At 42.8% G+C, this 25827-nt stretch overlaps 1 protein-coding gene across 4 annotated transcripts in view; it reads left to right on the top strand.

Moving 5' to 3' along the window:
• ARHGEF28 (Rho guanine nucleotide exchange factor 28) overlaps positions 1-25827 on the top strand; it is a 133156-nt gene that overhangs the window by 12075 nt on the left and 95254 nt on the right. For 3 of the 4 annotated variants that reach the window (XM_064176297.1, XM_064176298.1, XM_064176299.1), the window contains exon 1: positions 21972-22087. The gene's annotated coding sequence lies outside the window, so the exon portion shown is untranslated. Of the gene's footprint in view, positions 1-11256; positions 11302-21971; positions 22088-25827 lie in introns of those variants that run through there. The other variant, XM_064176295.1, reaches the window with a different exon arrangement.

Below are 25827 nucleotides of genomic sequence, written 5' to 3'. Positions count from 1 at the left end.
TCATAATTGCTGTGGCCCAAGCTGTTTCTGACCTTAATATCCTCAACCAGTCCCTCTTTATTAGTTAATACAAAGTCCAGCAGTGCACCTCTCCTTGTTGGTTCCTCCACTACCTGCAACACGAATTTATCACTGATGCACTGCAAGAGCCATTTGGACTGCCTGTGCCTGGCTGTGTGATATTCCTGGCAAATATCAGGATGATTGAAGTCACCCGTGAGTACCAAGGAGTTAGCTCTGGAGGCTATCTCCAGCTGTCTGCAGAAGGCCTCATCAACATCTTCCTCTTGGTCTGGTGGTCTATAGTAGACCCCTACAACAATTTCATCTCCTTTTCCACATCCCCTAATTCTTACCCACAAGCTTTCAACCTGTTCTGCCCCCTGCTTTGGACAGAACTCAGCACATTTCAGCTGCTCTTGCATGTAGAGGGCAACTTCCCCACCTCGTGACATATTCTTCTGTGGTGTGTTTTCAAGAAGATAACTGTTTTTGTCGGGTGTTTGGCCAGTTCTGTCTCATACAAAATAACTGTGGCAGGCAGGGACCATGGCGGAGCACACTGTTCTCCTCTTCTAGGAAATGCAGCTTCATCTAAACTTCCTCCTCTGGCTGTGTCATGCACTTGTTATAGTTTGCTGCTTCTGGGATCCTTTTCCTGTTCTTTTTCAGAGCTATTGTGTGACAGATTTTTCTTGGCTGGTTGCTTTCTGTTTACTATAGAGAAACCCATGAGCAGATATCTGGGAACGAGCATTTGAAAACAGCATAATCAGTTGTGGAATGATGTCAGTGCTTTTGTATTGTAAACTAACTCTAAGATCTTTTGAAGTTCTTTCAATTTTTATTTTTTTTTAACATAGAGTGTGATTTTGTGTGTGTATATATATATATATATATATAAAGTTCACTGACTTGCTTGAGTCACTAACTCGAGTTCACTGACTGACTTATTTGGTTGTATTTGATTCTATGATTTTTCAGGGACAAGTGACTATATATGCAAAATCTGTCAAAGACATTTAACTCCCAGAGGGTGCTGAGTTTTATTTTATTTATGGTGGATCCCTGTATTTTTAAAACATAGGTAATGTCTGTGATTAGTTTACGTCATAATTGCAGGGCATGGATGTGAAAGAGCAGTTTCTGTCTGTGTTAATGTGTCTTCAGCATCTGTTCTGTCACTTAAGAGAATCTGTCTTGCAAGTTGTCACACTTTAGAATCATAGAATCATAGAATCAACCAGGTTGGAAGAGACCTCCAAGATCATCCACTCCAACCTAGCACCCAGCCCTATCCAGTCAACTAGACCATGGCACTAAGTGCCTCATCCAGTCTTTTCTTGAAGACCCCCAGGGATGGTGCCTCCACCACCTCCCTGGGCAGCCCATTCCAATGGGAAATCACTCTCTCTGTGAAGAACTTCTTCCTAATATCCAGCCTAGACCTACCCTGGCACAACTTGAGACTGTGTCCTCTTGTTCTATTGCTGGTTACCTGGGAGAAGAGGCCACCCCCCACCTGGCTACAGTGCCCCTTCAGGTAGTTGTAGACAGTAATAAGATCACTCCTGAGCCTCCTATTCTCCAGGCTAAACAGGCCCAGCTCCCTCAGCCTCTCCTCATAGGATTTGTGCTCCAGGCCCCTCACCAGTTTTGTGGCCCTTCTCTGGACATGTTCCAGCACCTCAACATCCTTCTTGAATTGAGAGGTCCAGAACTGGACACAGGACTCAAGATGTGGTCTGACCAGTGCTGAGTCCAGGGGAAGAATAACCTCCCTTGACCTACTGGCCACACTGTTCCTAATGCAGGCCAGGATGCCATTGGCTCTCTTGGCCACCTGGGCACACTGCTGGCTCATCTTCAGCTTACTATCTATCACTACCCCCCCGGTCCCTTTCCTCCTGACTGCTCTCCAGCCACTCAGTCCCCAGCCTGTAGCGCTGCTTGGGGTTGTTGTGGCCAAAGTGCAGAACCCTGCACTTGGCCTTGTTCAATCTCATCCCATTGGCCTCTGCCCACCCATCCAGCCTGTCCAGGTCCCTCTTCAGGGCTCTCCTACCTTCCAACAGATCAACACCTGCTCCTAGCTTGGTGTCATCTGCGACATAACTTTCTGGACAGTTATGCAGAATATTTCACTGTCTTTAGTCACAAGATATTTATGGATATGTTTGGGATTAGAATAAAAGATCTGGAGTCCCTGGATAACATTTTGACAGTGGTCATTGCTCACAAAGAGCAATGACCTGGAACATCCTTGAAAGTGTCTCATAAAGTGGATTTTTTTTTTTTAAGTTGGAAGGCTTTTAGCAGTTTTTAGATGCAGTTTTCAGAACAGTGTCTCACTGTTTTATCCCAGGTTCTTGACATTTGTGCTTTGTTTTGTGGTTAAGATGAAGAATCGTCCAAGTATGGACAGGGTAACCAAAGATTTGGGTTGTGCCCGAAGTGTGAGAAGGATGATCATGGTTGCAATAAATCAGTCTCCCTGGAATACTTTTTCTTGTGCCCTGACTCTCTGTGAATGCAGTTCTTCAATTTTCCATCTTGCAAAGGCAGGATTTAGTTATAGAGCTGTTTAAAAAAGCAGGCAAGAATTGCAGCAGTTAAAAATTGCTACCATGATACTAACCAAGTGAGGTGTTTTTATTACACAGACAAGAATAAGGTGGTTGTTAAACAGAAGAAACTGTTACTGTCTGTGTTCTGATCATAGAATCATACCATCAACCAATCCAACCTATCCCCCAGCCCTATCCAATCAACTATACCATGATGTACAAAGTAAACTTGTTTTTTAATCACAGTTCTCTCAGGGCTTATGCTTTATTTATGTCTAGAATAATTCTTTGAGTAGAATCATTAGACATGTTTTGTGGCTCTTGTTTTTCTGTTTATTATAGAGGAAATGGGAAACTTTACATTAGGATTTGCTGTTTGATACTTTTGTAACAAAATCTAGTGAATTTTGCCTGGTTTCAGTGTTTTGTTACAAGCCAAAAACAGTAGTTAGGTTTTGCTGAAGAGTATAAATAATTTTTTTTTGCAGACCCGGCTGATTTGTAGCCGAGGTTGGAAACAGTGTTAAATTTGATGGCTTTGTATGTTTTCAATTGAAAATTTGGTACTTTTTAATGCTTTAAATAGCTGATAACTGGAGGACAGGCAGTTTCTGTATAAGCCAAGATGACAGAGAAATTAATGCAAGCTCTTGGAATGTAAAAACACAGCACTTACTCTGCTCTTTTGAGTGAGAGCTTTCCCCCCCATCTTAAATCTTTCTAGTTCTTAATGACAGATAGCTTGAAGTTTGCTGCCTTCCCTAGGAGAAGGATGTTTTCTGTCTGTCTGTTATAAAGGCAATAAAAACAAATACCAAGTCTCATTCAAATATTGTCTGGACAGGAAAGAGGGAAAAAAATGGCAGTGACTTGTTTCTTTTTGGTGTGATTTATTCAAATTACTCAACTGTTGGAACAGTTCTTGGATCTTAGCAGTGAAAACCTTGATTCAAAGCCTGAAGAAATCAGCTATAGTTTTATTCATAGATTTGGCAAACTGTTTCATCAAAATCTGTTGAAGTCCAACTCAGAAGCCTGGTCAGGCTACCAGCAGTACTGAGAGAGGCTCAGGCAAAGCCAACTGAGCATTTGCTTGCTTGAAACATGGGGAGGTTTATTCTAGGTGGGTTGTGGATCTGGAGGATTGTAGTTCTGTTTGTCTGGACCCTGGCTAAGCTCTACCAGGGCAGACACTATCATAGAATCATAGAATCAACCAGGTTGGAAGAGACCTCCAAGATCATCCAGTCCAACCTATCCCCCAGCCCTATCCAGTCAACTAGATCATGGCACTAAGTGCCTCATCCAGGCTTTTCTTGAACAAAACAGGAAAATTCTTTAATTTTTAGTTATGGTAATTGTTATTTTCCAATTATACTGCAGCATTTATATGGAAGAGAGTATGTTTCCTTCATGAGATTTATATTTTGTTTGCTTCTGTATAATTTTCCTAAGTTTGTTAGCTTTTCAGATTTAAATACTATGTACAAACAAAGTCTGGACACAGTGGAACAGCAAGGATGTGTGTCCTTGTCGCTATGTACAAGGAGAGAGAGTCTTCCCACATTTTTTCAGTGTACCAGAAACAAAGAAGAAAGAAAGACAGAATGCTTTAATCTGGATAAGAAACATGCCTCTGGGTAACCTTTCCTCTCATAATACCATCAGATTAGGGTGGTCCTTTAGGACTTGCAGCCCCCAGGGACCACTAGACAGGTTCAGCGTCTTCACTGCAACATTATTATCCTTGACACACGCAGGCTTATGTCTCTTGGCTGTAAGGAGTCAGTCTTGCAGCTGAAGGCATCTCGGTTTCTGTTTAAGGAGCATTGCCGAGAGAGTGAGTTCACATTGTCTGGGTGACTTAACTGTGCTGGTAATGAGACAAAAAATGTTGCTGCTGGCTTTGCCAGTGTTTAAATATTTCTCAAAAAGAAGAGTTTAAAGCTATCAGCAAAAGCAACAAAATTAATTAGGAAAATGAATTGTGGATCATAGGAGAGGGAACAATTAAACAATGTTTAATTCCCTGTGCTGGTTTGAGGCTCATTGGAGTGTTTTACTGAGAGAAATTAAATCCTTAGCTGTGAGAAGAAAGAAAAAAAACAAACAACTAACAGTAACCTATATCACTCATTCTTCTACTGAGAAATGCAACTAGTCAAAATATAGATAAGACACTCACTTCTCACACACTTCTCAGTTATTTCTCAGTTCTGCTCTTTCTCTCTGGTGGCCTGTGTGTGATTGCCTCTGCCTTAACTCTAATCCAACCTAACTCTTTATTTCCTCTAACCTTCTTCTTGTCTTCTTTGACATCTCACCTCAGATCTCTCTAGATTTATCATGTGAGGTATATGGGGATTGATCTGGTTATTTCTGAAGGGAGGGAAAGAGGGGAAAGCAGGGAGAAGGTTCAGGTTGGGAGCCTCCTGGCAATCTGATTGTTTTGGGAGAGATTTTGTATTTCTATATTGGAGAGATTTTGTATTTCTATATTGCTTTTAACTTGTATGTAACTGTAAATATTTGTGTATGTTGTATATATATATATTTGGTTGTAAATTATGCTAAGCTGTAAATATAGCTTCATTCCTTAATTTCCAGCAATAGAACAAGGGGACACAGTCTCAAGTTGTGCCGGGGTAGGTATAGGCTGGATGTTAGGAGGAAGTTGTTGGCAGAGAGAGTGATTGGCATTGGAATGGGCTGCCCAGGGAGGTGGTGGAGGCACCGTCCCTGGAGGTGTTGAAGAAAAGCCTGGATGAGGCACTTAGTGCCATGGTCTAGTTGACTGGCTAGGGCTGGGTGATAGGTTGGACTGGATGATCTTGGAGGTCTCTTCCAACCTGGTTGATTCTATGATTCTATGGTTCTATGATTTCCTTCCTATTGGCCAATGAATGCAGTTGAATTAACTATGTAGCTTTCCCACAATGTTGTGTTAAAAAAATGTTCTTATTCTGAAATGTCTTGATCTTTCTCCTCCTCCTCCACCTTTGCCACAATTGAAATCTTCCTCACTGGAAATTGAAGTGAAATGTTTGGGAAAATGTCATTCATGTTGTCACAGTGAGGAGCTGTAAGAGAAGGTGCTGTAAGGTGGTGAAAGAGAAGAACTGGAAGTGGAAATTGTTCTTAAGAACAAAATGCTAAAGGCCAATTGTCTAATAAATTATACCTTTTTTCTTATAAGTGCAAATATTCTTGTTTTAGGTAGGTTTACTTGTAAAGGTTATTTTCAGTCTTTATGACTATCCTCCCCCTCCCTTTTTACTGTTGTTGATCCTGGAATAGAACAAGAATTGGGGTGCAAGTGGCCTCTGGAAGTGGCCTGGTTATGCCCTCCCTTTTGTAGCAGGGCTAGCTTCAACTCTGAATCATGTTGTTTAGAGACAGACTTAGTGCCATGGGCTGGTTGGCTGGCTAGGGCTGGGGGATAGGTTGGACTGGATGATCTTGGAGGTCTCTTCCAACCTGATTGATTCTATGATTCTATGATTCTATGACAGGTTTTGAGCCTTACTAGGACAGACTGTTTGTAGCCTCTCTGGATGACTGTCCCAGTAGTGGTAGAAAATATTTCCCATGTGTTGAAATAAGCTATTTACCTTTCCAGTTTTCTTTCCAACTTTACAATTTATATTTCAGGTTTTAGTATCTTGAAGCTATTTGTAATTGCTTTATGTCATGAGGTTATGCTCACTCCTGGACAAGCCAGGAGGGAGTAGTAAGAGGAAAGTAGCTTGGCAAAGATCTAGTCTGTAGATTTGAAGGATGGGGAGGAATGCAAGTGTGGTTTATGACTGAAGTGTATGGGATAAAACAGCCAGCAGAGCTACTGGGTGGTTCTGCTACCACATACGTCGAAGTGTGAACAAATCTAGTTTAAGATTTGATGAAGGTCATTTGGTTGGACAGACAAAAATCATCTGCTAGAATGTTCATGGTGAGATAATAGAAGCTGTTCCTGTGGGTGATACATTAAGGCCACAAAGTTCAATCACTGTTTGTCAGTTATTTAAAAACTGTTTATTTTGTGGTGTTGTTGGTTTTGGTGGTGTTTTTTGGTTTTGTGGGGGGTGTTTTTGTGTGTGTGTGGTTGTTGGATTTTTGTCTTTTTTTGGTAGCACACTTAGTGATACTGTTTTTAAGACTTGACCACCAAAAGAGTGACTTTACTGCAGTGTCAGAGTAAAGAGAAGGCTGTCCCTTGTTAGGGAAGACTTCCTAAGGGCTCATTTTTTTTTGATGTGCAGGAAAGTCCTAATTTTATCTATTCTTTTTTTTTTTTTTTTCAGTCTTACAATATACATTGAAACCCAGTGGTCCCATGACAAAATTGTAATGAAAAGATGGGAGTTCAGAGTAAACTTTGCTTTCTTGTTTCTGTGTTTTTAATCTGAGGGTTTGGTTGTGTGGTTAGTATCTAATTGGATGGTTAGTGTGCATAATACTGGTGTATTTGCATGTCTTTTAATTAGATAGACTTACATGCTGAATGCTTCTTAATACTATATATAGAAAACTGTAGCATTTGAGGAACCCACTTTGATGTCTAAAGTGAGATTTCAGCAGAATTCAAGTACTCCAGACCAAGGGGCAATTCTGAAAGTTCATTTTCTAGTGGACCTTTTAGCCTGAAAATGCATAATATTTGTTCAGGGGTTGTGTTTTGGATCACAGTAATTCTTGACTATTTAAATTTCAACTCCTTGGTGTACCTGTAAACAAACCCAAAAAGGGAATGCTAATGCTGAATGTCCTGTGGTGCTCTGCTGGGGTCCAGCCTGGCAGCATAGCAGTGAGTCTAATACCCTTGTAGAGCAGACTCTCTGAAGTACAGAAAGTACTGAGGTCAGTGTAAATCCCTATTCAGAAAGAGGCAGTGAAAGGTAAGATATAGGCACACATTCTCCTACTGTGTCTGAATGGTTAGGGTATTCTTGGAGCAAGTGCTTCCAGCGTCATTTTTCACATCTGATGTTAGTATCATGAGAAATGCATCCATGTCCATGCAACAGAGACTTCTCCCAGATGATTGCTGCATTGTAGTCTGTCTGCCGTTTTCTTGCTCTTCTGTCTGGCATACCTTGTACTTCCTTCTGCACCTTGACCCGTTTTCAGTTGCTCTGCAACAGAGAGGTCAGGATGTGCTTCCAACACATGAATGATCAAGGGGAGTTTGACAATGTGTGTGAGTTCACATCTTGTCTTGCAGATGAGGAAGTTGAACTGAGGTCTTCCATTTTTGAAGAGGTACATCAGCCACTATTTCCACCATCTCTGGATGGGTTTTGGGAAACCTAAGCCCTGCTCACCTAAATGTTTCTCTGTAGAAGAATGTCTCCGGTCCAGGTAGACCAAAGTATTTGAGTAGTGCTTGGATGGGCTTTGAAGCTGTGGGCTGGAGTCAGACCCTCATGCCTCTTTTTCCCTATAGGCTGACTTGAATCACTCACTCTGCAGCCAGTGCTGGAGTCTCTAGCACGAGAAGGACATGGACCTATTGGAGTGGGAACAAAGGAGGGCCACGAAAAATATAAGAAAGATGAAACACTTACTGTAGGAGCCAGGAAAAGAAATGGCTCCAGAGAGACATTATTGCATCTTTTCAATGTATAAAATAGGCTTATAAGAAAGACAGTGAAGAAACTTATCAGGGACTTCAAGCAACAGAAAAAAGCACAAGGATTTTAAACTGAAAGAGGTTATATTTAAATTGGATGTAAGGAAGAGTTCTTTTATGATGAGGGTGGTGGGACACTAAAAAAGGTTGCCCAGGCAAATTATGGATGTCACATTACAGGAGGTGTTTGAAGCTCGGCTGGCCTGTGCTTTGGATAAGCGGATATAATGCAAAGAGTCCTTGTCCCCTTTGTAGGCAGTTTGGATGAAGTCCCTTCTGACCCCAGCCATTCTATGGTTCCATATTTCAGCCTGACCTCAGTGCCAGGCAAGGTCATGGAACAGGTAATCTTGGGTGCCATCACAAAGCACCTACAGGATGGCCAAGGGATCAGGCCCAGCCAGCATGGGTTTAGGAAGGGCAGGTCCTGTCTCACCAACCTGATCTCCTTTTATGATCAGGTTACCTGCCTGGTGAATGTAGGGAAGGCTGTGGATGTAGTCTACTTGGACTTCAGCAAAGCCTTTGACACTGTCTGCCACAAGAAGCTCCTGGCCAAGCTGGCAGATCATGGTTTGGACAGATTCACTCTGTGCTGGATCAAGAACTGGCTGGATGGCAGAGCCCAGAGAGTAGTGGTGAATGGTGCCACATCCAGTTGGCAGCCAGTCACTAGTGGTGTCCCCCAAGGATCAGTACTGGGCCCAGTCCTGTTCAATATCTTTATTGATGATCTGGACGAGGGCATTGAGTCCAGCATCAGTAAGTTTGCAGATTACACCAAGCTAGGAGCAGGTAGGAGAGCCCTGCAGAGGGACCTGGACAGGCTGGATGGGTAGGCAGAGGCCAATGGGATGAGATTTAACAAGGCCAAGTGCAGGGTTCTGCACTTTGGCCACAACTCCAAGCAGTGCTATAGGCTGGGGACTGAGTGGCTGGAGAGTAGCCAGGAGGAAAGGGACCTGGGGGTGCTGATAGATAGTAGGCTGAAGATGAGCCAGCAGTGTGCCCAGGTGGCCAAGAGAGCCAATGGCATCCTGGCCTGCATCAGGAGCAGTGTGGCCAGTAGGACAAGGGAGGTTATTCTTCCCCTGGACTCAGCACTGGTCAGGCCACACCTTGAGTACTGTGCCCAGTTCTGGGCCCCTCAATTCAAGAAAGATGTTGAGGTGCTGGAACATGTCCAGAGAAGGGCAACAAAGCTGGTGAGGGGCCTGGAGCACAAATCCTATGAGGAGAGGTTGAGGGAGCTGGGCCTGTTTAGCCTGGAGAAGAGGAGGCTCAGGGGTGATCTTATTACTGTCTACAACTACCTGAAGGGGCATTGTAGCCAGGTGGGGGGTGGCCTCTTCTCCCAGGCAACCAGCAATAGAACAAGGGGACACAGTCTCAAGTTGTGCCAGGGTAGGTCTAGGCTGGATATTAGGAAGAAGTTCTTCACAGAGAGAGTGATTTCCCATTGGAATGGGCTGCCCAGGGAGGTGGTGGAGGCACTGTCCCTGGGGGTCTTCAAGAAAAGCCTGGATGAGGCACTTAGTGCCATGGTCTAGTTGATTGGTTAGGGCTGGGTGCTAGGTTGGACTGGATGATCTTGGAGGTCTCTTCCAACCTGATTGATTCTATGATTCTATGATTCTATGTTTAGTAAAGCAGATCTGCAGATGATTGAGTTGAATTCAGTGGACTTGAAAGCTTTGAAACTGGCGGAGTTTGCCAGAGATGAGTGCTGGGTCCAGTGCTGTTCAACATCTTCATCAATGACACTGATGAGAGGACAGAGTGTCTGCTTAGCAAGTTTTCTGATGGCACCAGACTGGGAGGCTTGGCTGGTACGGCTGAAGGCTGTGTGGAACCAAATGGGGTTCAGTGAGGACAAATGCAGAGTCCTGCACCTGGGGAGGAATAATAAACTGCACCAGTATAGGTTGGGAGGTGATCTGCTGGAAAGCAGTCCTGTGGAGAGGGACCTGGATGTCCTGGTGTTATCCATGGGACAGCATTCTGGCCAGGGTGGCCAATGGGATCCTGGGGTATGTTAGGAAGAGTGTATCCAGCAGATCAAGGGAGGTTCTTCTGATCCTCTACTCTGCCCTGGTGAGACCTCACCTTGAGTACTACGTTCAGTTTTAGGCTCCCCAGTTTAAGAGGAATAGGGATCTGCTGGAGAGGGTCCAGCAGAGTGCTACAAGAATGATTAGGAGACTGGAGGGCATGGCTTATGAGGAGAGGCTGAGGGGACCTGGGACTTTTTAGTCTGGAGAAGGGAAAACTGAGAGGGGATTTCTTAAATGTCTATTTATATCTGAGGCCTGGGTGTCAGGGGGACACACGACAGGCTCTTTGCACTTGCTCCCTGTGATAGGACAAGACGCAATGGATGAAAGTTGCAGCACAAGAGATCCCACCTCAACACAAGGGGAGCTTCTTTACTGTGAGGGTCACAGAGCACTGGAACAGGCTCCCCAGGTAGGCTGTGGAATCTCCTTCTCTGGAGACTTTCAAGGCCCATCTGGATGCATTCCTCTGTGACCTGACCTAAAATATGACATCTCTCCTAGCGCTATAACTCATGCCATTAATGATAAACATTGGTAACTAAAACAAAGCAATGATTGTTGTCTCCAAAACCTGAAATTAGAAATATTTTGCAGACCTTTGAGAAAAAAAAATAATGTGGCTCATTATAGTTTGTGTTGCTGAGGTGATGAAAAGCAGATGGAAAATTTCCTCATAACTATCTTGCTTAGTATTTTGGAATATGTCTTGTGCTCAGTGCTGTGCTATATAGAAGGAAAGAGAGAAATCCTGAGGTTATCTAATTCAGACTATTTGCTGAAATTGGATGGTATTTGGATATGCTAATTTAGCTCCACAGACACAATGAAGTCTTGATTTCAGTGAAAAATGGATTCTGCTTATGTGCTTTTGTAGATCTGAACCTGAACAGTGACATTTTTGCCTGTGGTAACAAGTTTGCTTCCTGGCAAATAAAATGCTGAGTTTTGTTATTGATGATTTCAGGGTATAGCTGTAGGTTTTTTTTGTTTTTTTTTTTTTCAGAGCCTAAACATAAAGAAACATAAAGGATCTCTTCTCTACTTTGTGGTAAGTTTGTATTTACAATTAAAGAAAGTTTATAATTTGCATCCTTCGTTGTATCTGCAATGCAATTCATTGTTAATGAAGTGGCATAGGACCAGCCGCACCATCAGGTACTCTCTCAGCACTATCTCAGCTGAACTGCAACACGTTACCAAGTCAAGGATATCCTTAAAATATGCATAGAGAAATATTTAGATATAAATAGAAACATAGGACCTGACTTCCACAAAACCTCAGCAGACATGGTGACCTCTGTAAAGCTCAGGCTTGAATGGATAATAGAGACTCAGCATCAAATCCAGTGCTGCAGCTACAACTATTTTGTCAGAAGGCTGCGACACTGACAAATTACTTGAAGGAAAAGTGCTTTCTGTTATGTTTCAGCTGTCTGGAGTTTCCTCTATGTAGACCTGAAGAACTGCATGCTATGTGCATGTGTCTTAGGGTACCAAGTGTTCAGCATCAGATGCTCCTTGGCTTTTCTTTGCAAGTAGAAATACTCACAAACTGGGCTGCATTTTGTTTCGGTATGTGGTTCCTTTGGTTCTGGCTCCATGCAGTGTGTACTTTACGTGTGACTTACCAGTACTTCAGTTTGATAAAAAGAAATACTTACAACACTGGTACAGTACATTATGTTATGAATGTCTCTTTGTTTGTAATGTCAAAACAATGCTGTATTCTCCTGAGACACTTTGTGTTTTTCACTGTCGTGGAATAACAAACCTGCTAGCTGTCCGTTGTGTCCTACTGCTATATATGGAAACATTAACAGGAAAAGGTACTACTGCTAATTTACAGCAACAAAGAGAAATAGCTATTGTCACAACTTGCTCTTTCTGGCTTATTTTGCTAACGAGTAATGACTTAAGACTTGATATTGCTTTTTCCCACCTGATGGTTAGAAGTTCTTAGGCCGAAATTGAGTTGCTGGGAAGTATTTGTTTGTCCAGCCATGTTTTTGGTGGATGATTCAGAATTTTTGCCTCTGTTTTATGCAGTTGGTGTGCTGAGATCCCAACAAGCTTTGACAAAGCCAAGCAGGAAGCTCACTGTGGCTGTGCTTTCTTTGTATCTGTGCGTGGTTTGGTTTAAAGACCTTGTTTCAGTTTCCAGGCAGTCACTTGCTTGATATTTCAAGAGCAGAGATTAGCAAAGTTGCTTGCATGTGGTTTGTTCATTCATCAGGAGCTTTGGTGCTGATATTCAGCCACACTGCGCAGCACTTGTTGGAGTTGGACATTAAGCTCTTCAGAATATACTTCTAGGACAGATCTTTCTCATCAGGTGGGTACCTATCTGGCTCAGGGCATTGTCACAAATTTTCTTCAATAATTTCCAGCTATAGACTCTTCAAGCTGGGTTGTTTTGTTTTAGGTTGGTTTTTTTTGGGTAGCTTTTTAGTATAAGATGCAGTCATATGCAGAATTACTGTGTATAAGTAGTCACTTTGTAAGTGCAGAATCACTTTGTGTAAGGGTAGCATGTTGTATGTATGAAACTGGAGGATAAGAGAAGTTGAGAACTTGATCAGAGCTTCCTGCACCTCTCAAATTGTTTTTTAAATCACTGACAACTCAACAGTGACTGTCTTTCCTTGGGATCTCTGTGTCTTTAATTACACTGCCATTGTATCTATGTTGGTACTTCAAACTATGTAATTTAGTTCCACTCTTTTGTGTAACAGTGTAAGAACGAAGCCTTTATCAAGAGCCAACCCTAGTCTATTATTTACTGCATAAATACAGAGCACAGACTTTTGCTGTAGAGTTTAGTTATGGTGTGGTGGGTCTTCTTCTACTGTAGGGTTTGTCTGGAGCACTGCTGTGATAGTCTTCAAGACATCTATCAGTGTCAATGAAGTAAGGAGGAAAACACTTGAAAGGACAAGTTCCCACGTAGCAATACAGGCTAGATTGAGACAGCATGACTGTATAATGCTAGTGAGCAAAAGCCACAATAAATTAGTCCTTTTTTTTTTTTTTTTTTTTCTGGTCTTAAAATCCAGATTTTCTTTTCCATGTTTGACCGTGTCTTCTTATTTGTGCACTGATTCTACTTGAGCCATCTACATTGCATTCTGCCTTTTTTTGTTTGTTTGCTTGTTTAACTTAGAACATGATACATATGTTTAACACAAAACCTTAAGGTGTGATGTATTATAGTCTCTATGTTTAATCTTGTGTAACTGCACTGCTGAAATTTTGATTTGTTCCAATGCAGTGAAATGATTGTGTGTTTGCAGCTTGCACAGTATCTTGTGGTTTTTCAATGGAAACAATAAGAAACTCAATAGCAGAACCAAAACTGTAATGAGAAAAGCATTGTTACGTATATAATTGGCTTTTCCCTGCACTCATCAAATCCTTGTTCTTTCAGTCCTTGAAATGGAAAAAGAAAGAGTGGTATGTTAGATGTTTGAGTACCGTTCAGAGACAGAGACTCTTAAAAGCTGCATTTGGTATTTTTAGGGAAAAGCTTACTCCTCTTCACTTGTAGATTTACCTTTTTGCTTATTCCTCTAGATCCTCTATTGTGGTGACTCTAATCCCTGCCCTGCCCAGCATTCATGTTGTACTACTTTTAATAAAGCAGAAATAAGCTAGAATAATCCAGAAGATCACATGGTTTAGTTAATTTCCTATGCAACAGATACCATCCTCAAGTGGTGTGTGTGTGAATGATAAAACTACGATGTTTAAACTATGCATTACATCCAATTTAATTTTGTTTCTGTTGCAAGCAAGGACTTGCAGCTCTTAGTAGGATCCAAAGCATAGGGAGAGCATTAGAGATTTTGTGATATGTAGTGTTTAAAAATAGAGATAGAATCTATTGTTGTACTGAGCATTCAGCACATCTACAGCAGGCTAGGAGTGTATTGTATTGTATCTTGAGACTGAATAAATGACCATGTTGCTATTTCAGGCTTGATTCAGAAAGATGTGGACTGAAGAGAAAGAAATTGTCTCAGTTATGGTGGCATGCAGCATTGAATTTGTGTGTGTGAAATGGATCACTTAGGGAGCAGCACAGACTATTTCTTTTTCATGCAGGGAAAATCTCAGTGTTTCTCAAGTAGATTCTTCAGTCCTTTGTCTGTGGCTTCTTTTAGTACCTCGATTATTCTTTGCAAGTCTGAAGAAGCAGGGGAAAGTTAAACCAATCGCACTGCTGGCAAGCTAGAGTTAGCCATATAGCAGCCATGCCTTCACTGGAGACCTTCTGGGGCTCTGTAGTTCAAGAGGTGCAAGCTCACAGGTTTTCCAGATTGGCTAGGTAGTACAGTGGAGGTATTTCTGAGGATAATGAGGAAGAGAGTGGAACCACTTAAACTCTCTGCAGCCTCCTTGGGGCAGTAGTCACTGTAGTGGTAGCAGTGCCGATCAGGGAGGATGCAGGTTGGTTCATACACCTTCAGCAGAGCCATAAGCAGCATTGGGAGGTAATCCGTTTGTCTGTCTCAGTTACTGGGCGCAGCCCAGCCAATGCAGGTAAAAGGTCCTCTATGAGAGGAAAAGAAGTCCAGGAACTAATGGACACATGTGAAATGGTGTCAGGGTAATAAGAAAAAAGAAAGGCTAAACCAGGTTAATAATCCAAAGGATTGAGTACATTTTTGATAATTTATGGATTAGCCTATTGGTGGAAAGATTAGTAGATTCCCAAGAGGCATTGATTTATTTCTGCCTGGTGGGTGTGGGGCTAGGAAGGTGTCTTGCACACCAACAGGCAAGCAGAGAAAAATGCGACTAGACCCAAGAAGGTGGAGGTTGTATCTATCTTGAGAGCTTTATGGCTTTCAAATCAATTTGGCTGCAAAATTCAGCTGAGTCATCCCTGGCTTTTTGTTTTGTATCCAGGTTATTTCTCTGCTCTTCTGGTAGAAGGCAAATATGTGGCCAACTGAACTAGAGAGATAGAGCAGAAGCAAGCATAGTTGTAGATGAAACTATTCAAAGGAGAAATTCTCTCTTCGACCCACTTTGCTTATAATCTTCAAAGGTAGTTGCTAAAATAAGGGACTGGACCCTGGCTGCTTCTTTTGAGAAGAAGTAATCCAGTGTGTGTGTCTGAGAGACATGTCAGCCCAGCCACAGATAGGAGGAAGAAGCAGCTCCTGCCTTCCAGGCTGAGTTTACCATGTAGTTATTGTTTAGTCCTGGTTTAGGTTCTTTGTATTGCCTGTCCATTAAACTGCTCCCTTTGTAGAGATACCGTCAAGGTGAACTAGGCTTCTGAACTGTGCCATTGTTCAAAGCTGCTGTGCTGCTTTTCTCACAGTGAAATGTTAGAAACAATGAAGTACAAATGTTAAGTCAGATCCTTTAGATCCCTTGTGTATTGTAAGCAGGAAGTAAATTCTCTCTGTCGTGGAAAATATTTTATTGGTTTCCCTTGAGGATTTGCTCTTAGTTTCTTCTGGGAGGTAATTGATGAAATAAACTGTGGAGCCTCTAGCAGTTGCTTTAGTATTACTTTTAACATATTTGTTTGCTAGTCTTTGATACTGTTTTTGAGTTTCCCAGTAAATGTCATGGATGTCAAATACAGTTGGTGATTAAAAAAAAAAAAAAAAAAAAAAAAAGGAGTATCAATTCAGACCAAGTTGAATTATGGAATAAACCAGGTTGGAAGAGACCTCCAAGATCATCCACTCCAACCTAGCACCCAGCCCTATGCAGTCAACTAGACCATGGCACTAAGTGCCTCATCCAGGCTTTTCTTCAACACCTCCAGGAACAGCGACTCCACCACCTCCCTGGGCAGCCCATTCCAATGCCAATCACTCTCTTTGGCAACAACTTCCTCCTAACATCCAGCCTATACTTCCCCCAGCACAACTTGAGACTGTGTCCCCTTGTTCTGTTGCTGGTTGCCTGGGAGAAGAGGCCACCCCCCACCTGGCTACAATGTCCCTTCAGGTAGTTGTAGACAGTAATAAGATCACCCCTGAGCCTCCTCTTCTCCAGGCTAAACAGGCCCAGCTCCCTCAGCCTCTCCTCATAGGATTTGTGTTCCAGGCTCCTCACCAGCTTTGTTGCCCTTCTCTGGACACCTTCCAGCACCTCAACATCTCTCTTGAATTGAGGAGCCCAGAACTGGACACAGGACTCAAGGTGTGGCCTGACCAGTGCTGAGTCCAGGGGCAGAATAACCTCCCTTGTCCTACTGGCCACACTGTTCCTGATGCAGGCCAGGATGCCACTGGCTCTCTTGGCCACCTGGGCACACTGCTGGCTCATCTTCAGCCTACTATCTATCAGCACCCCCAAGTCCCTTTCCTCCTGGCTACTCTCCAGCCACTCTGTCCCCAGCCTGTAGCACTGCTTGGGCTTGTTGTGGCCAAAGTGTAGAACTCTGCACTTGGCCTTGTTCAATCTCATCCTATTGGCCTCTGCCTACCCATCCAGCCTGTCCAGGTCCCTCTGCAGGGCTCTCCTACCTTCCAACAGATCAACACCTGCTCCTAGCTTGGTGTCATCTGCAAACTTACTGATGCTGGACTCAATGCCCTCGTCCAGGTCATCAATAAAGATATTGAACAGGACTGGGCCCAGCACTGATCCCTGGGGAACACCACTAGTGACTGGCTGCCAGCTGGATGTGGCACCATTCACCATCACTCTCTGGGCTGTGCCATCCTGCCAGTTCTTGATCCATCACAGAGGAAATCTGTGCAAGCCACGAGCTGCCAGCTTGGCCAGGAGCTTCTTGTGGCAGACAGTGTCAAAGGCTTTGCTGAAGTCCAGGGGACAGTGGGAGGTCCAGAACAATAAGCACTGGAGAAGGTGCAGTTTGGTATTCCATGATTTTGCACTTTTAAAATGCTCAGGAGAGTTGGCACAAACCCCCAAACCCTTTATTTGCTCAGGAAGATCTTCTGTTTCATGTGACATTAAAGACCTGTAAGTAGACAACAGTGGCACAGGCAACCGTGCGCCGTGGCAGCTGCGGTGCTCACTGGCAGACCGAAACTGTAGACAAACCCGATTGTCATTTGCAGTCACTGGAAAAGCCTTCCTCGAGGGGCCAGGAGGATGTCGGAAGGGTCCTGGAGAGGGCAGTGTTTAACTGAATGAGTGCTCCTGCCAGCGGATTCCGGCAAGGCCATGTAACTTATATTAGTAAAGGTAGGAGCGGAATAACGTTTCGTAGGGATTGTTTTGGGATTCAGCCCGGACCTTAATGTGGCAGAACTTCCATGTGTTTCAATTAGACATTAAATATTTTGGTGAGGAGTTTGCCTCTGTGGGGATTGAGGGACTTTGGAGCTCTTTCCTTGCCAAAATATATCCCTGTGTATCTTGGAGAAAGCACATCTTAGAGCTGAAAAGAAAACAAGAGGGAAAAAAAGGTAATCCATCAGCATCAGAATGATGACATTTTGGACATTTGTGTCAATTGGTTGTTAGCTTACGTGGCTGGCACTGTGTGTTTGAATGAAGCAATAACAGATGAAAACTGTGAGCTCTGTGAGAGGTTTGGTTTTGCTCAGTGGCTGTGCTGGAGGCAGCCTGCGGAGAGCAGTGGAAAGCGGAGCACCTGCATAAACTGCGGACAGACTGAGGGAAAGGAGAGGGACTGCGGTTCCAAGTGGCATCAGCTGGTAACTTCAAGTGAATAGATACAGTGGAGACAGAGTTGTTGTGTAAATCGTGTTTAAACATGTAAGCTGCCATTATTAGTGCTAGAAAAGTAGTTTTATTCCAAACTTCTGCAGCAACAAACAGAAGAACACTTGTTCAGGCAACAAGTGTTCTGCCACTAGAAGGCATTGTAGCAGAGAAATGATGAGCAGATTTTAGGAGCTGCAAACTATACATCTGTTATTGTAAGTAAGAGTAAGTGTCAATTTACCACACAGACTTAGGTGATACGATGTCCAAATGTGTCGTCTGTGGGTACTCATCCGAGTGCCATGCTCTGAGCAGCACAATCTTTATGTTGTTCCTCAGTGATGGAAAGGAAAAACGGCCTGAATTAGTAACACTGTATGTGGCAGTAGTGTGGGCAATACAACTTCTATATGGTCATTATTTGATCATTTTAAACAGAAGCAATTTCAATTCAGACTGACTTGGCACAAACGGATAATGAGTGTCAGTGGATACTGTCCAAAAAGAAAGATCACCAGTTCAGGATGTCTAGTCACATTTTGGATTCTGGTCTTAAAACAGCTTTTCCTCTCCTTCCCCCAAAGTTATTTGGAATCAGAATTATTTTGTGGTTTTAAATTAAAAAAAAAAAAAAGAAAGCTTTATTTCCCCTCAACATTCACAATATCACAGTATCACAGTATCACCAAGGTTGGAAGAGACCTCATAGATCATCAAGTCCAACCCTTTACCACAGAGCTCAAGGCTAGACCATGGCACCAAGTGCCACGTCCAACCTTGCCTTGAACAGCTCCAGGGACGGCGACTCCACCACCTCCCCGGGCAGCCCATTCCAGTGTCCAATGACTCTCTCAGTGAAGAACTTTCTCCTCACCTCGAGCCTAAATCTCCCCTGGTGCAGCCTGAGGCTGTGTCCTCTCGTTCTGGTGCTGGCCACCTGAGAGAAGAGAGCAACCTCCTCCTGGCCACAACCACCCCTCAGGTAGTTGTAGACAGCAATAAGGTCTCCCCTGAGCCTCCTCTTCTCCAGGCTAAACAATCCCAGCTCCCTCAGCCTCTCCTCATAGGGCTGTGCTCAAGGCCTCTCACCAGCCTCGTCGCCCTTCTCTGGACACGCTCAAGCATCTCAATGTCCCTCCTAAACTGGGGGGCCCAGAATTGAACACAGTACTCAAGGTGTGGTCTAACCAGTGCAGAGTCCAGGGGCAGAATGACCTCCCTGCTCCTGCTGACCACACCATTCCTGATGCAGGCCAGGATGCCACTGGCTCTCTTGGCCACCTGGGCACACTGCTGGCTCCTGTTCAGGTGGGTATCAATCAGCACCCCCAGATCCCTCTCTGTCTGGCTGCTCTCCAGCCACTCCGACCCCAGCCTGTATCTCTGCATGGGGTTGTTGTGGCCAAAGTGCAGCACCCTGCACTTGGAGCTATTGAATGCCATCCCATTGGACTCTGCCCATCTGTCCAGGCGGTCAAGGTCCTGCTGCAGAGCCCTTCTGCCCTCCAACCCAGCCACATCTGCCCCCAGCTTGGTGTCATCTGCAAACTTGCTGATGACTGACTCGATGCCCTCATCGAGATCGTCCCCTGAGGGACACCACTAGTGACCGGCTGCCAGCTGGATGTGGCACCATTCACCACCACTCTCCATTCAAGAAGAGTATATCAGGTTTTGATAGCATCCAGAAGTTATGCAAAAAAAGTCACAGTAATCATTCTCGCATGATTTACACTATGTCTTTTTTGCATGAAATCACTTCATATTTTTGACATGAAAAGATTCTAACTATTTTTGTAGGCCAATGGATTTTTACTCTTCTTGGATTTTGACACTGTCATTGGTTACCATCTTTCTGTGAACGAGTCTGTTTTCTTTTGTTGCTTTCACTGAATCAAATTTCACTGCCAAATCCAGGTACTGAAGTCGTGGATGACTGGTGACTAGTAGCTAGTCTTACACTCTGCATTTGCCAGAGCTGAGAATACTATGAGAACTTTTCTCGAGAATGAGTTAATATTGTTGCTTTTAGAAGCAGAAACAATGTGAAGTGACACATAGAGTACTTTTTGCAATGGTCTAGTTGACTGGCTAGGGCTGGGTGATAGGTTGGACTGAGTGATCTTGGAAGTCTCTTCCAACCTGGTTGATTCTATGATTCTATATTCTCAGTTACATTTAATGAACTCCTTTGTAAAGTGGCTGCTAAGTTTAGGACATTAATTTGGTTAATTTGTGTCATCAAAGGATCCTCACTAGGTATTCAAACTGCTGCCCTTTCTGGAAGTAATAACTACTCACTTCTCAGTGGGCCTAAAGTCAAGGGCTTTAAAATGCAGTGCTATCAGAAGGCCTGAGCTATTATTGAGCAGAGGTTGCTATAGCCGCATGTTGCTCCTCGTGTAATGCAATCATATGAAAGCAATGGGTCACTGTAAGGTGATGCTGCTTGATTAGCAGTGAATCTCCCATAGCAACTTAATTAAATTCAAATACATGGAGTGATACATTATGCAGTGAGGGTGCAGAACAAAAGGTGAAATAGATGGTATTTTGCCTAGTTCAGTCATTTGTGGTTTTTTTTTTCCTCTTTTCTGACATTGAAATTCCTTGTCCATAATTTGGCTGAATGCTGTTATCTGGAGGATTTGATTCTACAAAAGCTAACAGCTTTTTAATTTCTAGGAACTATGGAACTGGATAATAATAATAATGCAAATTGCAAGGCCATACTGTAAAACAAAATTCAAAAAATCTTCTCATTGAAGCTCTTAAAGTTAGTTTTTCCTTCTAGCTGAAAGCTGATGCTTGGGATGCTTTGGTTGATCACAGAATCATAGAATCATAGCTTCAGCTGGGTTGGATGAGACCTCTTAGATCATCCACTCCAACCTATCACCCAGCCCTATCCAGTCAACTAGACCATGGCACTAAGTGCCTCATCCAGGCTTTTCTTGAACACCTCCAGGGACGGTGACTCCACTACCTCCCTGGGCAGCCCATTCCAATGGCAGATCACTCTCTCTCTGTGAAGAACTTCTTCCTAACATCCAGCCTATAGTTCCCCCAGCACAACTCGAGACTGTGTCCCCTTGTTTTGGTGACGCTAGTGATTTTATGCTCTGTGATTCTATCATCCATAGGAAGGTATATATGTGAGTGTTACAGAAGGTTGATGAATTAAAAATCAATTGACATACTGATCAACATGGACCCAGAGACCTACAAGTTAGGTAGGGTCATTGTTGCTGAAGGCTGTGATTTAGATATTAGGCGGCTGTCTTTGAGTTGTTTTACGAAGATATATTGATACAGCTGACAGTCCCCCAAACCACTCTGTATTGGCTGCTGAGTCATACTTGCTGTACCTGGAGAATGGAGAAGTATTTGTGTATCTGAGAACAGATGTGAACCTTGAGTTGAAAGATCTAATATAATATGAGACGCATTTACCAGCACAACTCTGGCTATACATTTATTACTATTTAAAATATATTTACTTTAATAATAGTGTTCCTGGATGCTGGTGCTCGTTTGCATTCCTGTAGCCTGATTACTTCTATGTGCTGTTTCAGAACAATCCTTGAGATTGCATTTGGGCAAAGCTTGTCAAAACTTGGATTGCAAGTGCTGTGTCCTTCCTCACTGCCCTGGGAAGAAACCATTAAAAAAAAAAAAAAAGTGACAGAAATGACATTTTTTTAACTTTTTGGGGTGAAAATGCAAAGTCAGATTTCAGAAAACTCATGAAATCCCAGAAGAAAAGCTGGACCAGGGAGATTCGTGGAATTGGTGTGAGGCATGGTGTTAGAACTGTTGATTTTGTGAACTGTGGGGGTTAATCAGCAGCTGGCTAACAAATCAGCATGCTTGCCTAGCCCAAACATAGCTATGACAATAACATAGCTCTTGTTGTGCATCCAGCTTGCGTGCTGCCCACGGGAACGCCACTGTGGGGAGATGCATGGGCTGCCCATGTCCATTGTTCTGGCTTGCCTGCCCATTTGCTTGCTGCTGTGTCTCCCCGCCTATTCAAACTAGGAGAGAGACCAGCAGCAGAAATCAAAGCAGACCCTAAATGAATTTACTTGTTAATAGCGATAGGAATCTTTGCTTTTACAGGTCCCGTGGAGCTGACAGCTGCTGAATTGTCCCAGGATGATAAAAAGGTACAGATTTCTCCTTATACAAATTTCTAAGCTTCATTTAGGTTGGGAAACAGCAACCTCTGCTTGAGCCCATCCCAGAGCTAGCAGATAAATAGGGTCACAGCTGCATGCCAGACAATATTTACTGCCTTTTCCTATCCTGGAGTAATTGTTATCTATGTAGAAGGTTATAATTTTATGAACCTGTTACATGTTTGGAGGCTGGAAAGCTGGGTTGAAGAAGCAAGCTCTGCTTTTGAACCAGAAAGCTTTTGTTGTTTATGGTTGAGGGCCTTTAGTGAGCTGGCAACTAAGATGCCAGTCTGAAGAGATGATGTAATGAAGTATAATTTATTACATCTCCGAGAAAGAGCTGGTAGGTATCTGTGAGTCCTAAATGGAAACAAATGCTTGATACATCAAATGTGGCAGCATTGTCTTTTACATGGATTTATCTAACAGGTGCTGGAGGATACCAGTGTCCGTGAGAATGTTCATTACAGTTTGTTGCATTTCATCTCTCATCTTACATTCTGCTTTTTGTTTATTTGAATCTATTGACAAAACTAGGACATCTTTGTCTCACTGTGTTTTTACTTTTTAAAGTAAAAACTTTTTAAAGCTCAACTGTGCATAATGCTGAAATAATGATTACAGTCGAGAGAAGCAAAATCTGGTAAAGCTGATATTTTCTAAATAGCTAATTACTTGAATTTTTAAACTATATTTGTATTCACTGGAATGTTGTTGGACTTCAGCCTTTTGTCATTATTATAAAAGTGACTCTCCCTTTACATATTTATAAATATTGATGAGGTTATCCTCTACAGTACCACACAGAGAGCAACAAACTGGTCCAAAATACTGAGCTCTACTACCAACCTGTCTGGGCACTTGTGCCCATACTGTTCCTACAGAACACCACAATAAGCCCTGCTCTTGGCAGCAGGAGGGAATCTGCCCAGGACCGAGAGCAAATTTGCCCTTTGGTAGCAGCAGCAGCTGCCTTGTGCTGATTTCCAGCTTTCTGCTTTGGAGGAAAAGCACCACAAGGCCTCTTTGCCTTCCCCATGCCTTTTTGCTGCAGAAGCCCAGAGACTGCTGAGCTGCTGAAAAGGTCTTTCCACAAACCTACATGAAAAACAAACACCCAAATCCTCTTTTTTTCTCCAGGGGCATCCCCTGGCAAGGGCTCCTGCAACAAGCAAGGCAACCTCACTCCCCAGCACCTATCCCTATAATTTATGTCACTGCAGAATTACATCTCTGCAGTATGTGTGCATTTTGGAGTCTTTATTGAAAACCTGTGTTGGGTCAGAGCATTGCAGCTCAAATCTTGCTGAGGGGAAAAGGTGTCATGTTGATAGTCTGTTGTTTTAATGTAGCAGAAAGGCTGTACTAAGTCTATACAGAATGAACTAACCTATGATATTCCTGCAGGTGTGAATAGGTCAGACATTAGGGAAGGAGGGATCTTAGAAATGTGTTGCTCTGTCCTCCAAAATACACTACATTGGCTAGTCAGGGCAGAGTTAAACTCTGTAGGAGAAGAGAAGGCTGCAAAGTGGAGTTTATTACCCTGAATTGTTTCAAGTTACTGAAAAAAAATTCACTTGGCAATGTTGTTAAATGGTGACATTTTTGGCAGGAAAAGCACACAGTGGGGGATAAGGATAGAAATGGAAGTGGCTGTCAGTGGGGGAGAGGAAGAGGGAAAACAGTTAAGAGGGGTTGAATGAAGAACTGTGAACAGAAATGAGCAAATTCTAGAATCTGACTTGGTAGTTAGATTCTCTTATATTCTCACTCTAACAGTGAGAATATAAGTGCTTTTTGAATGGGTTAAATTCCTCCAGAATTGCTTCTTTTTCTACATGGTTCTTGCTTTTAGAGCCTTTTACTACAAATCAGTCTCATGGAATGGTTTGGGGAAGCAGTAACTCCTTGAAAGGCTTTGCTGTTCCTTCTCTCTGTTTTCTTTCCCAGTCTGCCTCCTCAAACATATTGACTGTTATGAATCTTTCACCACACAGTTTTGGGAGTATCTTTGCAAAGGTGCTTGCATTCAGTAGGATGCTGAGAGGTGTCAGGTCTCCTTAGTTCAATCCTTTGTCTCTGGGATGGGATTGGACTGCCTTAGGCACCATTTGAGTCTTAGATTTTGGGAGTAGGAGATCTACTTTTTGTGCAAAAGGCTTTTCTTTCTCCAGGATTGTCGGAGAGCCCCTGAGGTCCCACCCCTGTGAGTGTCAGGGGGAGGATGGGCCGTTTAGAAGCCATGTGAACTACAGATTTTATTTTCCTTTTCCCAGACTCAAGAATCGAAGGAACAGGAGTAAACTGTGGGGCACAACAGGATGATAGACCAGAAAGAACAGGGATTTGATGGAGACTAATGAGTTCAGTGCTAGTCAACTGCCAATCTTCTTTCCCATATCTCTGTCTCCACTGGAAATTGTTAGGGATCTGTTTTTTGTGTTTACAAGAAGGGAAAAAAAGGGATTTTTTTTTTTTTTTCATTGAGGCAAACCACACTGGAAAGATTGAGGGGAAAAAAAACCCCAACAATATCCACTTGGGGAAAGTGAGTGAAGTAAATAAAATGAAAAGCAATAAAGTATGTTTTTTCTCTTTAATTATTAAGCATATATATTATTGCCAGGCATTGTCATCCTCAGAGTCAGTGACCCTGTACATTTTGGGAGAGAATCTAAGAGGAGACAGCTGAATGCTGTTACTGTTGGGCATGTGACAGTGTTAGCTGGGCATGTGTGTTCTAAACACTTGCAAGTCTTTCCTGTTTTGCGTAGCCTGTTTGGAAAGAGGATGTTCGCAAGGCCATTTGTAAAGCTGCAGACATTTCGTTTTTCCACTGAGAAAAATACAACCTCCAATTTTTCTTCCAAGGAAACACAGCTTTTTTTTTTTTTTTCCTTAAAAAACCCCAATCCTCTCCTGAAGTCCAGCAAGGCTTGACAATGTCAGTTTTTCAAAGTATTTTTCCTGCTCTCCTGGTGACAGTGATGATGCCCTAATGCTGTCTGCCTGGTCTATTCTATTTGCTCTGCCAGTGGTGAAAAAGTTCTTGCAAGCCATGATTTGCACTTCAAGAGATAAAAATACTGATGCCAACTTTTCAGCAGTTTGCTCTGACCAGGCAGCTACAAAGCATTTTTAGTTGAGTCTGACATTTGATTTTCACGGTTCAGCCACAAGTCAGTTTAAGGAACAGAACACAATGATCGTGCCCTCAGCGTAAACTGATAGGGGCTGCACTGTAATCTACAGGAAAATCTGGTTTCACTGTTACTGTTTTGGTCTTTTGTAATTAGATTTTCTTATGATGGTTGGTAAGACTTTAAAAGGTGAGGTGTTTTTTTGGTCTTTTTCTTTGGTGCTTTTTTTTTTTTTTTTTTTTTTTTTTTTTTTTTTTTTTTTTTAAGATAGAAAACACCATGGTCCTGCTGCCTGGAATCTGCTGCCTGGAATCTTGCCTTTGTATTTGTGGAATGATTATTTTTTCTTCTTGCTGCTGTCACATCTTTTGCTCCTTCTTTTTTTTTTTTTTGTTTTGTTTTTGTTTTTGTTTTTGTTTTAATTTCCTTTGGTTTTCACTGTGCAGAATGTTTGCAGTTAGAAGTGTTGTGAGCCAAACGTGCCTGCTTTGACATTGGAACCACAGGAAATAATTTAATGGCTATTGTTAGATAAAAGTGAAAGTTGTATGTTGGATGTTGCTTCTTTGAGAGAGTTCCAACAGC

Source organism: Pogoniulus pusillus, chromosome Z, assembly GCF_015220805.1.
Source record: "Pogoniulus pusillus isolate bPogPus1 chromosome Z, bPogPus1.pri, whole genome shotgun sequence".
Taxonomy (NCBI): domain Eukaryota; kingdom Metazoa; phylum Chordata; class Aves; order Piciformes; family Lybiidae; genus Pogoniulus; species Pogoniulus pusillus.
Note: the sequence above shows the minus strand (reverse complement) of the source record. Positions and strands in the feature narration are given on the sequence as shown.